The following is a 15,212-nucleotide window of genomic DNA, read 5'->3' on the forward strand; positions in this document are numbered from 1 at the left end:
TGGGAGAGGAAGGTATGTAGGGAGAGCTCGTGCCTGAATATATGGGAAAAAGAGGACCTAATGTGGTGAAAAGCTGAGCACTCAAGTAGTGTGTGGTACTCACTCTCTCGCACTTGACGAGGGCATAAGGTGCAAAGTCGATGAGACTCCTCGCCAGTGCCCCAACGTCCTATCTCGCATCGTAGAGAATAGGAGCTAAGACGAATGAAGGCAATGGTGCAGAGTGGAGGCGTGCGGTGGAAGCATCGGGAAGTCTACTTGGAAAGAGTTTTGAGAATGTCCAAAAGAGTTTTATCACCAACTTTCTCCAAGTCAAGACACAAACACCCTACATTCTCTTACTTCTTCACTCCGAATCGCTTCCCATTGAGGTCTTGGGCATGCAAAGGGTTGTGGAGTACATGCTTAAGACACAACGCAACCCTTTGCATCGACTTCCTAGAATTTCATATGAAGCAAGTCGAAAGATCCAAAAGACATGCAAGAGAAAAATACTAAGTTTGGGGTGGATGCTTGACATCAAGAAATGGTTTGGAAGATGGGATGCATGTCACTTGGTCCAAGATGCATCGATCGACTCCCAAGTTAATGAGGCCTTCTTACAATGCCAATGTATCACGGCTTGGGAGATATCCGGAGGTTCTTGCTTCAGACATTACACCACACACGTTGCCCCAAACTACAAATCTCTCTTTTCCTCCGAACGAGGTAACCAAACCCATCCCTACATCTTGACCCCATCCCGTTGAGAGAAGAAGAAGAAGAAGAAACATTAGAGAGAGGAAAAGAGGGAGAAAGATAGATAGAGAGAGAGAGAGAGAGAGAGAGAGAGAGAGAGAGAGAGAGAGAGAGAGAGTAGAAATAAGGTGTAGAGAGAGTAGAGAGATGTATCTAGATTAGAGAGAGAGAAAGAAAGATTAAAAAGAGACACAAGAACAAAGTGTGTATAGAGAAAGATTAGATAGAGGGTATAGAGACAGAGAGAGAAAGAGTAGGTAGAGAGATTATGTGGAGGGAGAGAGAGTGAAGATTAGGGGATAGAGAGAGTGTACAGATAGAGATTACATGGATAGTAGATAGATAAAGCTAGGATTTAGAAAGAGACTAGGGTGTAGATATAGGTGTGGATAAAGTAGATAGAGAGGGTGTAGAGGTTAGGTAGATAAGCATGATACATATAAAGTAGCAATAGAGAGAGTCAAGATTAGGGGATAGAGAGAGTAGAGAGAGGGTAGAGATAGAGAGTAGATAGATATGTTTAAGATTTAGGAAGAGACTAGGGTGTAGAGAGATGTGGATAGAGTAGATAGAGAGGGTGTAGAGATTAGGTAGAGAGTAGTTAGAGAGGGTGGATATAGTAGGTAGATTAGGTAGAGGTACATAGAGAAGGTGTATATATATATATATATATATATATATATATATATATATATATATATATATATATATATATATATATATATATATATATATATATATATATATATAGAGAGAGAGAGAGAGAGAGAGAGAGAGAGAGAGAGGTTAGGATGTAGATAGGGGGAGTAGAGAGGGTGTAGATAGAGAGAGGGATAGAGTACTTAGAGAGAGTGTAGAACTTCACCTCTATTTACCTCTCTCTCTATGTTTAGAGGGTAGAGAGAGGGTAGATATAGAGATTAAGAATGAATAGATAGATAAGATTAAGATTTAGGAAGAGATTAGGGTGTAGAGAGAGATGTGAATAGAGTACATAGAGAGGGCCTAGATTTTAAGTAGATTAAGTAGAGAGGGAGTGTACATTGAGAGTAGAAATAGAGAGAGTGTAGATAGAGATTAGGTAGAGAGTAAATAGATAAGGTTAGGATTTAGGAAGAGATTAGGGTGTAGAGAGGTGTGTGGATGGAGTAGATAGAGAGGATGTAGAGATTAGGTAGAGAGGGAGGATACAGAGAGTAGAAATAGAGAAAATGTAGATAGAGAGATTAGGTGTAGATAGAGGGAGTAGAGGGAGAGTAGAGAGAGAGACTAGGATGTAGATAGAGGGAGTAGAGGGAGAGTAGAGAGAGAGACTAGGATGTAGATAGAGGGAGTAGAGATAGTGATTAGGTAGTGAGAGGTGTGGATAGAGGTTCGGGTGTAGAGGGAGAATGGAAAGAGGTTAGGATGTAGATAGAGAGTGGGAGGATACGTATAATGTAAAGATAGATAGAATACATAGAGAGAGTGTAGAGATCTACCTCTATTTACCTCTCTCTCTATTTACGTAGAGGATACATATAGTGTAAAGATAGACAGAATACATAGAGAGAGTGTAGAGATACGTATAGTGTGAAGATAGATAGAATACATAGAGAGAGTGTAGAGATCTACCTCTCTCTCTATTTACGTAGAGGGAATATAGAAAGAGGTTAGGATGTAGAAAAGAAGTGTGAGGATACCTAGAGTGTAAAGATAGATAGATTACATAGAGAGAGTGTAGAGATTTACCGCTATTTACTTGTGTCTCTCTCTCTTTGTCCAGAGGGTAGAGAAAGGAAAGATACATTAGGTAGAGAGTAGACAACTAAGGTTAGGATTTAGGAAGAGATAAGGGTGTAGATAGAGGTGTGGATAGAGTAGATAGACAAGGTGCAGAGATTCAATAGAGAGGGAGGATACATAGAAGTATAAATAGAGAGAGTATAGATGGATAGACTAGGTGTAGATACGCCCTCTCTATCTACCTCTCTCTCTACACCTCTCTAGCTAGCGTGTAGATTAGGTGTAGAGAGATAGATGGATAATAAGATTATATCTACCTCTCTCTCTCTCTCTCTCTCTCTCTCTCTCTCTCTCTCTCTCTCTATGTGCAACACTACAACCCTAGCCTTCTCTTTATCCAATTTTCCTTAGCCTCCTCTTGGGTAAGGGGCTACCTTGTGGGGGGGCATTAGCATAGCCTTGTCCTCCCAACCAGCACCGCCCTGCCCACGCATCTAATCAGCCCCATGATTGCGACTTTGTTTGACTAGCCCCAACTATCCCGACTCTGTCTGATTAGCCCAACTTTGACTCTACCCCATCTACCCTTGAGTCTCAGATTCACCTTGAGCACTACCTTTGACTCTTTTTGAGTTGCCCTCGACTCTCTAGGAGTGTTTCCTTAATTCCCTCCATAGGAAGCCTGCGCTTGCCATGGCCACAGGAGCGCATCTCGAGGCAAGTCCACATTTTTAGAGTTTGTGGCAACATCCCCAAAGACAAACATCATATCTTGCATTCAAAATGAAGTTGAGAGTGCAAGGAGAATGAGGAGCTGAATCATAGACTTGTCTCCGTCGAGGCGACTCACTACAATGGAGAACCGCAAAAAGGAAGAGATGGAAATCAAGTTCAATGACACAAAGGTGGAAGTAGAGACCACTTTCACAAAGGAGGTCAAAACCCAAGTGAAAGATATTATCTACCATAAGGTGGAAGGTTGTGTGGCATCCACGCTGTCGAGAAATTTGCGGTCTTGCCAGGAAAGCACCGGGCTTATGGCTGTGAGAGTTTGTGAGAGAACTCAACAAAAACTATATGAAGGAGTTAAACCATAGATTCCATGAAGACTAGGGTTTGGAAAGAAGTGCAATCAAAGAAGACTCACTCTTTCTCTCTTGCACTCACACACACAAAGAAAGAACGCAAAAGAGAATGTCAAAACAATACGAAGATGAAAACATCAAGGCTATGTTCATATCGTATCATGGGTAATATGAAAGGGTTAATGGATGAGTTAATGGCATTCAATCTTGGCTCACCAAATAGGCTACGAATTGTTCTTTGGAATTGTAGTTTTGTGCTTACCATAATATATATATTTTGTCTAGTGATTGGGATTAATTGTGTGTACAAATCCTCTTGGTTCATAGCAAGATAACTACGCTTACATCAAAAGAAAAATTATAGTCTATGAGAGGTAGTATGATGGGATCCGGTGATAGAAGTATTTCATTGAGCCTTTCAGGGCCGAAGATAAATACTATACGTTGTTGAAAGTGTATTTTACGGCTAATCCATACGTTAATTCTAATAGATCGTACAGAGTGAAGGCGATAGAAATGATCATCATGTGGGTTATTCATCTAGGATAGTATGTGAGAAATGTAGATATGAGAGAAGTGAAGAGATGAGAAGTTTCCCTCCCAAGCCCTATTCTTGCCCGTAGGCAATAAGGATACTGCGGGGAGAGATGTACCTGTAGCAAAGAGAACCTAGAGAGGATGAATTACTAAGAATGAGAGAGATAGGTTTGGTTAAGGAGATGAGATTAGATATATATATATATATATATATATATATATATATATATATATATATATATATGTTGGATTAGAGATGAAAATGAAAACAACAAGAAATCAAGAAAACATCAATGTAGAACACATCTTACTTGAAACCCTTCGGCACCATTATTGATGGGAGAGAGAAGAAGAGTGGATAATTCCACTTTGATTGATACACCAAGTGCAAGACCTTCTTTGATTAGAGTTGATCTTCCAAGGTTAGCTTGTTGCAAGAATGGCTAGTCTCCCTCTAGGAGAAAGTGTAGGCTTGGGCTTATGTTAATGGCTAAGTAGAATTAGGCATTACTACTCACTCCCTCAAGAATTCCTCTCATCAATGGCTTGAATGCTTGAGTTCCTTCCAAGGAAGAAGAGGTTCCCTTTTATAGGTGAAGGGAACCCCCAAGGGTTTACACAAGAAGAGAGGAGCCAGTGTGAACAGGAATTGGAAAAGTTGGAAATGAGCTGCCCCTGCATGATGTGGGCAGACTGGGGTCCAGTATTTTGATCATATCTCCTCAACCGTGGCTCCAAATAAAAAAGTAAAAATATGGGTAAAAACTTCAGCTCATTATCTACGATTTTCATTTTAAAATTATTTTCCAATTCGGATTGGAACCTTGTGTAAAAAATTCATCAAAATAGGATCCATTTATGGCAGCAAAAGTCTTCATGTGGTCTCCTTAGCCTAGACTTTCATTTAATTCCAAAGGGCACCTCATGCCATATGAAAGCATGACATTGCTCCTTGACAACGTTTTGTAATCATGCTTACAATAATGCATTAAAATAAGTGTATCTTTGAAATCATGCCACCTAGTGTCCCACTAGGATTTGATTCTCTCCTAGTAGCTATTTAAAAAGAAATATAAGAAAAGTATAAAAAATACATAGAATATATATATATTGGAGTTTACCCTAGATATAGGATCTAGCTAGGGTGTGAGATGATAATGAAATAGTAGAAATAAAGAACCAATGCTTTTTGCCCCAAGTTAAAGAGGCGGAGCTATTGATGCTTTTCCCATAGTATTTTCTGATGGTAAAGTAAGGATATGTTACCCTTGAGAAAAATAATAGGATGAGATAGAATGCTTATTATTATACTTAAATATGCATATGTACACTATAAGAAATATAATTATGTATCTAAAAAAATACAAGATAGATCTTGTAGCATGCGTTCCCACTATGTACGTGTCACAACACGACATCCACCCCCTCTAAACCTGCACATCCTCCGGTATGTGCCACATTGTCTCTTTGTAAGATTAGACCTCTTGTACATCTTCCTTGTCTTCTTCTTCACTGGATGATTCCAGAGCTTCATGTTCACTTTGATCTTCACCTGTGTTTTTCTCTTCTTCCTCATCAATATCTTCTAGATCATTGTCTCCTCTTCTCTTAAACATTTTAATCCTTTTTCCTGCAATGGGAATCTTTACTTCTGTACCAGCTAGTTCAGACAAGCTGTCAGTAGCATTTTCATGCACATGCTTTACAACATACGGTCCAAACCATCTTTTTGAGAACTTACGCATGACTGTGTGCTGGTTATCAAGGCTACTATCATACACTAAAACCCAGCCACCTTTGTCAATTTCTTTGCTCCTGAGTCGATGTCTCTTATCAAAATAGTCCTTGTTTTTCAACCTTGCATTTTTGAGTCGTTCTTTTGCAGCTTCAATGTCTCCAGGTCTTCTCTCTAGCTGCCTTATACGCAGTGCAAGGAGATCTTCCCTACTAAGCCCCTCTTGCCAAGGTAGTACATTCCATGTGGGAATTGTATCCTCAATCGGCATCACTGGCTTTTGACCATGCATTAGCTCCGCAGGCATGTAGCCAGTTACTGAGCTATGTGTTGTACAATCAGCCCATAAAGCATATGGTAACAATTTTGGCCACTCACCAACTCTTCCTTCGCAAGCCTTGGCCAAAGCTTTGATGATAGGAGGATGCCCTCTTTCACTCTTTCCATTGCCTTCAGGGTTGTAAGCTGTAGTAAGAGAAAGCTTGATCCCTAATCTAGAAAAGAACTCCCTTGCTTCTTCGGCATCCAGTTCACCTCGATCTGCAGTGATTTTTCCCACACAACCATAACGGCAAATCACCTCATCAAGAAGGAATTTGCACACAGCATCTGTGGTCTTAGCTCTTAATGCTCTTCCTTCAACCTGGTTAGTTAGGTACTCTCATGCAAGAACCAAGTATCTCATCTGCCAGAGTCCTAAAGGCATCGTGACTAGATCCACAACCCATTTATAGTGCATGGCTAGTGGATATGTAGGGTGCAATCCATCACGATGTCGAACATTTGAATACATTTGACAAGTTACACATGACTCTACAAACTGAGATACATCTTTATACATACCCTTCCACCAGTATTTTTCTTTCAACTTGGAGAAGGTTGCCCACACACCCCTGTGTCCAGCCCATAGACTCTCATGAAACTCTTGCATGAGCTTTACTTGAGTCTCTTTTTTACATATAACCCGTTGTGGTGTAGCACCCTTTTGTTTAGGATGCTTCCACAGGTAACCATCCCTTAAAAAGTACCCATATGCTTTCCTGCGTATCCTCTTGAATTCTTGTTCAGACCAATCATCCTTTTTTGTTAGAGTACTCAAGTACCTTCCAATAGAAAGACAATCACCTTCATAAAGATCTTTCAACAATTCAAGTGAATTAGTCCTGCAGACATTGTTACCTTTGACATGAGAGATAGAATAGAATTTTGTGCCTACATCATCTCCCTCATCAATCATTTGTGACTCATCTTCATACCTTGCCCTTGATAGCATATTTCCACTGTATTGTCTTTACCTGCAATGTGCTTAAACTCGGGATTTAAGGACTTAATGTAGGCAATCCACCGCAACATAGCAATTTCTGGTGTTGAGCAGCTTGTAATCATCCCAAGAAGTGGTAGACAATCTGTTTCTACAACCACATGCACCAATTAGGTACTCTTTCCCACTTTTCAAGGCTGTAACTATACCCCATAACTCTCTCTTTATCTGTGGATAGTTTCTTTGGCGAGCACTTAGTACCTTTGCTCCAAATCTTACCACATACCTGTGTCCTTGTTTGTCATCTTGCCCTGTTGCCCATCCAATCCTTGTAGGACTGGTATCTACTGTCACAATCACTGGCCTTTGACACTCATAGTCTACCTTTCTCAAAGTCGTTGATGACTGGAGTAACTCCTTTAGCTTTTTCATGGATTTTACATGTGCTTCTGTCCATTTAAACTTTTGATTCTTTCTAAGCAGTTGATAAAGAGGATCAGCTACATGTGCATAATGTGGAATCCAAATAACATAGAAGACACATGCTCCCAAAAACCTTCTAACCTCAGTGATGCTAATGCATGTTTCTTTCATTCTTTGGATGGCATCTACCTTTGATGGACAAGGTTTCCTACCATATGGCCCGCACATGTGCCCCACAATGAGCACTTCTTTGACACCAAACATAGACTTTTTCCCTGACAATGTAAGATTCACTTCTTCCAACCTAGACAAAATTTTATCACAATCATTTATGTGATTTACCACAAACCTGCGACATCCCTTGAGATCCAAAGCTTCATCTTTGTCACTTTATTCACATCCTTTGATAGGCAAATCATCAATGAAAGGCATTGTGATTTGAGGAATAAAGTCACGTAAGACCTTATTCATCCCATTCATCATATGTGCAACTGAGTTGGTTGCTCCCTGTGGCAAGGTACACATCCTTACCAAACCCAAAGGTGTCCTCATGGTTGTCAAGTCTCTGCTTTCGATTGCAAGATGAAATTGATCATACCCTGAGTAGAGATCTCCCATTGAGTAGATTGCCCTCCCTGCAAACGCCTCTGCAAATTCATCCACAATTGGACCTGTACCATATTTCTAATTGTCACTTTGTTCACTGGTTGCATATCTTGGATGAAGCGTAGAGAACCATTCTTCTTTGGAACTGTGAACCACCTGTTTGAGTATGGAGCACAAGAAGGCTCCAAGATTCCCATTTTGATTTTCTCATTCAGTAGCTCTACTAACTTTGGCAAATGAGCCTTTGGAACCGGAATAGGCCACAGATTCCAAGGCACATGAGGTATTGTGAAAATTACCATAGGAGCTACAATAGAAGGATCAACACATCCTATCTCATGTGGCTCAAATGCAAAAGCCTTACCATGCTTTGAAAGCATTTCTTTGAAGCACTTTGTCTCCTCCTGTGTTAAAAACTCCTCGCGACCAATCTGCAAGTCTTGGAAAGATTCCTTTGTGAAGGTATGCCCAATCTTTTTAGGATTCCTCAAACTTGGTTGTAAAGAAGCCTGCTCAATCTTTTCCCTGTTGTTGGGTGGTAAGGGTGAAGCTACTGGTTTCACCTTCTTTGCTACACTCTTGTATTTAGTTTCAACATGGACTTCTGGGCCAACTGTTTGGCTTTCTTTAAAGGCTTCTATTACTTGATACATTTCCATAGAGCAAACTTCCACAACTTCATTTTCAAGATGCAAGTTAGACCCCATTATAGCATCAAGCTCACCCATAGTATCTACAAAAGAAACTTGTTCACACAAACCCAAAACATTTTCAGTAGGCTTTAGCAACCCACTCTTTTTCATGCCTATTTGTACATTATGCACATATTGCCTCTCATATCTCTTCAAATCTTCAAGTTTTGTAAAACATACTGATCCATTCCTTGTTACCAAGGAGCTCATTGAGAAAGTTTCACCTATTTTTGGATCAGGCGAGACCCTTTTTCTTTTTGTACCACTGCAATCCCGCTTTACAATGGTACTTGGCCAAAACCCATCATTTCTCTATGATCATGAAACTCTTTGCTTCCCTTTGGTAGAGGATGTTCTCTGAGGTTGTCACGATTTCTTTCATGGTTTACACAGAGTGTGAGAAATTGGACAGCTCGTTTACCATCTTTGCTACGTATTCTAGCATATGCTGAACCATCCTCCATTACCTTTGTTTCCATTCGAACTCCCACAATGTAGGGTTGTCCAAGGATGAGATGATATGAAGATGTATCATGTACAAAGAAGTTTTGGTCAATCTTTACATCACCTATTGTTACCTTCACACCTGGACATGTTGCATACACCCACCCAACTCAAACAGAAGAAGCCATCACTTCAAAAGATGCAAGAAGAATGCACATCAGGGAAATGGGCAGTGTATCGAGGAGGTAAAGTCATTTTTAGGAGTTCAAAATAACTCTTAAAAGGACTCTCCCCTCACCTACCCCTCCTTAGGTTTTTTCATTTCATCTTATCTTCCCTTTACAAACCCTTGTTGGACCCTCAGCCCTTAACTAAGATGTATTTAAAAACCCCTTCACTCAGAAGGAACTTTATAATGTTTTGTTTTTTATCCTATAGGTCATATGTGACCTCCGTGGATGATAATTCAATCTATTTTTCTATCTATATCTACCTATTATAGATGCCATAATGAGAAGAATCCGCAATCATCAGGAAGGAAAAATGGACACTAGCAAACGTAGAGAAAATAAAGGGAGATCCAAAAGGATAAAATGTGTAGCGGCGAATATAGAGGAGCTTGGATTTTTCCAAGAGGTCAAAGCATATAAGTGCAAAAGGGTTGGAGGCTTTTTTGGATCTCAAGAGGAGATATGGAATCAGAGAAGAGTTTTTAAGGCTTATCAATGCTTTGGTGTCCATATGTGATACCAGCCTTAGCTCAATTTGTGAGGGATACTAGTCAAGCCTCATGATTTTATCACTTGTTTAGATTAGCCTCCAGGCCAGGACCTTCTCTTTATTTATTTATGTGGGGCCATTGCTCCATGGGTGGCCACTTCCCATGGACTTCAAAATGCACCACATTTGGCTTACATATTGACCACAACATTGCTAAGGATAACCTTATTCCGAGTACGCACGTCTTATTCTTCGACGATCGATGATCAACGAAAAATAATATCGAGTTTTCTTTCCACTGTCATGTTGGACATGTTGCACAATTTTTGCATTCCAAGAGATCCTATTCTAGTCATGAAGTTCCTCAATCGTCTTTTGTAATATATGAAGTATACCACATAAAGCATAATTTAACATACATCTTTACCAATTAATCATTTCCAAATACAACATCTATCTCTGATGTCCCTTGACATGACTTGAAAAGCAACTCAAAGCTTTCTTGCCATTGCCATGTTGGGCATATCCATATACTCCAAGTGAGAGTATTTTATCTAGTACTCTCTTTAAGCAAGTTTGTGCCTTCCGAAGTGCACCACATTTGGCATACATATCTATCAAAGTATTAGAAGTCACAACATCTTTTCTCACCTTTCCTTGACTAACAACCTCAAGATCTCTTTGTGCTTTCTCACGTAAACTATATTTGACATACATGTCAACCAAGGTAGTGACAAGCATTACATCTTTTCCCAAAAACATCTGATTTAAAAAGATAGCTCAAAACATCCCTGCTAGTGCCAAAAGACTAGGGGTCAAGGCATACTTGATCTACCAACTTAGGCCCAATCTAGAAGAGGCACATTACTAAAGCATATGTTATCATTAAACACTAATTGGGACAGATGTTTATTGGCTCTAATATCTTCTTCTCTGGCACATTATAATTTATCATGGAATTTAGAATCTAATTGGTTAGGCTAAGCTACTTTATTTTGTCAAAATCAAAACTAGCTTCGACACTTTAAACATGCTTGTGCCAGATCATCAAAATGCAAATGCTCCTAGCTAATTTGGAAATGGTATATTTTGATAAATGTGAAACTAGATTTGACACTTCAAACATGCTTGTTTGATCATTGAAATGCACATGCTCCCCACTAATTTATAATGGTAGATTTTGATACATGTGAAACTCATTGGAGTTGAAACTATCTTGTGGAGTATTGTTTTCTGAACCTCTCTTGATTTTCATTCGAGTAAGTGTACCCTTTCTCTACAAAGAAACTGCATTAGCTTCATCAATCAAATCTTAGAATCTAACAAAGACTTCAAGTTTTTTATGCATGCCATGCAACAATATAATCTAGCACATGCATTTAGGACTACGTGGACACTACTTTGTGCTTAGATTAGTAAATTGGAAGTACGTACCATTCAACACCCTAGATACTAGTAGATACAGAGACTGGTCCCTTCCCTCCTCATAGACAAACTAGTCGGCTGCTAAAATAAAACACTTCTACCTGTTACTTATATCTCAAGATGTAACTGTTGAGAGATATAAAAGGAAATGGGAACTTCACGAAGATGTTGTATGGTGGAAGAATGTATTCTCAAATACTTGGTCTAAACTGTTGAGGCGGTCCGGGGCGGGCAACAAGAAGAGTGGCCTCTAAGCACTCTTCTAGGCTCCCGTGCTACTCAATTGGGTTGGGGTTGGAAAAAACAACAAACACACACAGAAACCCGCAACCTAACCCGACAAAAATTTGGGGCACCACCTAGTTTTGGATGCGAACTAGGACGCATAGAGAGAGAGAGAGAGAGAGAGAGAGAGAGAGAGAGAGAGAGAGAGAGAGAGAGAGAGAGAGAGAGAGAGGAGAGAGAGAGAGAGAGAGAGAGAGAGAGAGAGAGAGAGAGAGAGAGAGAGAGAGAGAGAGTGCTCGGGCTGCTTTGAAATGTATCGGCAATGATCAAACAAACACAATTATATATGTAAGAAAGAGAGAGAGGGGGAGGGGGTGCTTGTTGCATTAATACCTTCTTACAAATCTGTCATGACAAATCAAAGTGAGATTAGTATTTGTTCAACATAGCTTGAGTAAATTACACCACAACACATCACAAGAAAAGCCACCCCAATCAGTGTCTTAAAGCCAGGGGAGTCCTCTCCACCCTGTCGCCCTCTTACAGTATGTGGGATTTATGGCTAAATTGATAAAAACACCCAGAGACAAGCTATCAAGAACTTTAAAAAAAAAAAACACCAAGACACTTACACATCATTTTTGTCCATTACTTTACGTTGGAAGAGAGACAAAGTATCCAAGCTTACTCCAAATCCACCCTCCTTGATTCAGCAAATGTTGGGCTTACACTAGTAGGAGAAATGATAGATTTCCTACTCTCAATTGAATGATCACTCTCTCTTACAATGGCATAGAGTTCCCTTGCTAATCACCCCTAATACAACACATGCATATGCATAAGACAATGAGCTTCCACTCAAGAGCTCCTTCTAGAGAGGTTGAGCTTGGATTCTCAAGCTATAGCATAGTGCTCTTGCTTATGGCTCCCCCCAGTTGTGCTAGCTACACCCTCCTTTTATAGCAATTTTGGGGGCTAGGGTTACTACTCTAACCATGGTTGGGCTAGATTTTCAGCACTTATCTAATTTCTTTTACTTGGAATTATCAAGAAGTTGGTGTGGATAGATGAAGAAGAGAGAGAGAAGAGAAGTGGAGGTGATAGGACTTCTCATAGTAGGTTAGTGTTAGTAAATTAGTAGAGTTAGTATTTTTATTAATTTACAATGGAATTGTATATTTACAATGGAAGTATCCAAATAGGATATAAATAAGGAAGAAAAAACTCTTAATAGGTAAGAAAATATGGATTTCCTACAATATTGATGGTCGAAGTGTCCTGAGTAGGGTCAATTTTGACGCTTGTTGACGGTCCACTAGCTTTGACGGTATGTTTTTTCTCCACTCTTGACCTTCCTTGGAAGCCAAGGTAAGTGAACATGAGTAATCAATCACCATAATGCTGTCTTTCAAGAGAAGAGGCTACATTCTGTGGTTTTTTGATAGATATGGGTAATATGGATGAGGGAAAATGAGACTAGGTGGTCAATTTTGGAATGGAAGTGTGTGTAGGAGATATGAGTTCACCATGGTTTCTCTTATTCTTCAAGGTTGAGAAGAAGGTGAGTAGGGTGCAGAGAGGAGTGGTGAGAGAGGTGGGGATGATGAGTGGAGAAGTGTGTGTGAAAGAGGAAAATGATAAAGTGGAAGAAGGAGTGTGGCTGCATAGCATGGGCAAACTGGGGTCCACCAATAAAATCATAGCTCACAGCTCGTAGCTCAAAACAAGATGAAAAAATTTGAGATGAAATTTCAGCTCACGAGCTACAACTTTTGTTTGTATCACCTTTTCAAATTCGGGGAGCATGGGATTTTTAAAAATTCAGCGAAACCGACTGTGTTTTTCCACTGCACAAAATCCTTGTGAGGTCGTTCTTTGGATGATTCTTTCGACTACCTCCAAGAGTGAGCCCCCCATGGTGCATGCATGCATTCCACATATCCTTGACCTTATTTGGTAGTTCTATAATTGAAGATATTGTTGAGATCATGATATAAGTGAATAGTACAACAAAGAAAATGAAATATTGAGGGGTCTAAAAAAAAATATGTACATGTCAAATATAAATAATATAGGTGGAAAAAATATAAAGGGGTCAAAATAAATCTCTCTCATTATAAGTCTACCATAAAAAGATGAATATTTTTGGTGGTCTAATTTATGAGAGTAATAGAGAATAGATGTAGGAAGGAAAAAATCACAATAGTGAAAAAATATACACATAAATAAAACTAGTTTTTTTGGATTTTTATTGGGATGGAGTTACATCAAATATAAGAGAAGCTTACATGAAATTATATTTATATGGAATAAAGAGTATGCAAAATGGTAAGAAAAAACATGGTAATGGTGAGTCAATGTACATAGCATAAATAACACACCATAGGTAGAAATATTTAAATAAATACCAAAATAATTATGAAAAATCCTTTTATTTAGGCCCTATATACAATGAAATATTTACACACAAATGGGCCATAATATACTTATATTTTTTATATTTTTTATATTTTTGGCTCAACTAGCCCAGTGACTAGCTAATTAAGGGTTTTTAAGAAGATATGGGAAAAGTCCCCTAACTCACACACACCTATATATAGTGAAATGGTAGGGATAGCCACAGTGTTTGGATGATTTTGGTAGGGTGGGTTAACTCACTATGGGAATTACAGAGAGCCGAAAAACGGCTATCATTAGCCCTCCCCCCAGGATGATGGTTTATTCATGTACCATCATAGAGCATCTTTTCCAAAGAGAGTGCTTCAGAGTCCTTGACGAGATCTTCATTGTTTGGCCCTTGAGAATTTTGGCTGGAGTTACACTCATGCTTCATGTAACAATACTTACATAAGACACCTGCCCTTGAAAAGATCTTTGGTAGATCCTTTGGTAGAAGGCGACTCAAATAGGGCTAAAGCGATAACCATTTACCTTCCTAGAGTGCTCTTTCCCATTCAAGTCCATAAGTTGATAGTAGCTTGAATTGAAATCCTTCTTAACTATGTATGGCCCCTGTCATCTAGTTTCAAATTTGGCATCAAAACGATTATCGAGTCGATTGTCATACCTTAGCACAAGATCTCCTTCATTGATGCCTTTGTCCTTCAGTTTCTTGTCAAGCTTTTCCTTCGTCTGTGTATCTTTCCTCTTGTAGCACTCGTATGCGGCTTCTCTTTTCCACTCAAGCTCAGCTAAGGTAAGAAGTCGATCCATCCATGCTTCTTGATCATCTTGTGCTGCTTTGCCATGAAGTCGGATTGTTGGAATGTTGAGCTCAATTGGTTGATAAGCCTCTTGACCATAGACCAAGTGAAATGTTGTAAACTCCGTGGCTTCCCTATATGTGGTTCGATGCGCCCACAAGGCACCATCCAAGAAGTCATCCCACGAATTTGTCTTGTTTCTCACCATCTTTCTAATGATGCCTGCAATGACACCATTAGATTTTTCTACCAGACCATTTGATTGGGGATAGTAGGGTGTACTATGACGATGTAGAATGTGAAGTTCTTCACAGACTTCTATGAGCAAGCCCTTTCTAAACCCTGGACCATTATCAGAAACAATCTCCAAAGGTGTGCAAAATCTACAACAAA

This window comes from Adiantum capillus-veneris, chromosome 29 (assembly GCF_014529385.1).
Source record: "Adiantum capillus-veneris isolate H3 chromosome 29, ASM1452938v2, whole genome shotgun sequence".
In the NCBI taxonomy this organism is placed as follows: domain Eukaryota; kingdom Viridiplantae; phylum Streptophyta; class Polypodiopsida; order Polypodiales; family Pteridaceae; genus Adiantum; species Adiantum capillus-veneris.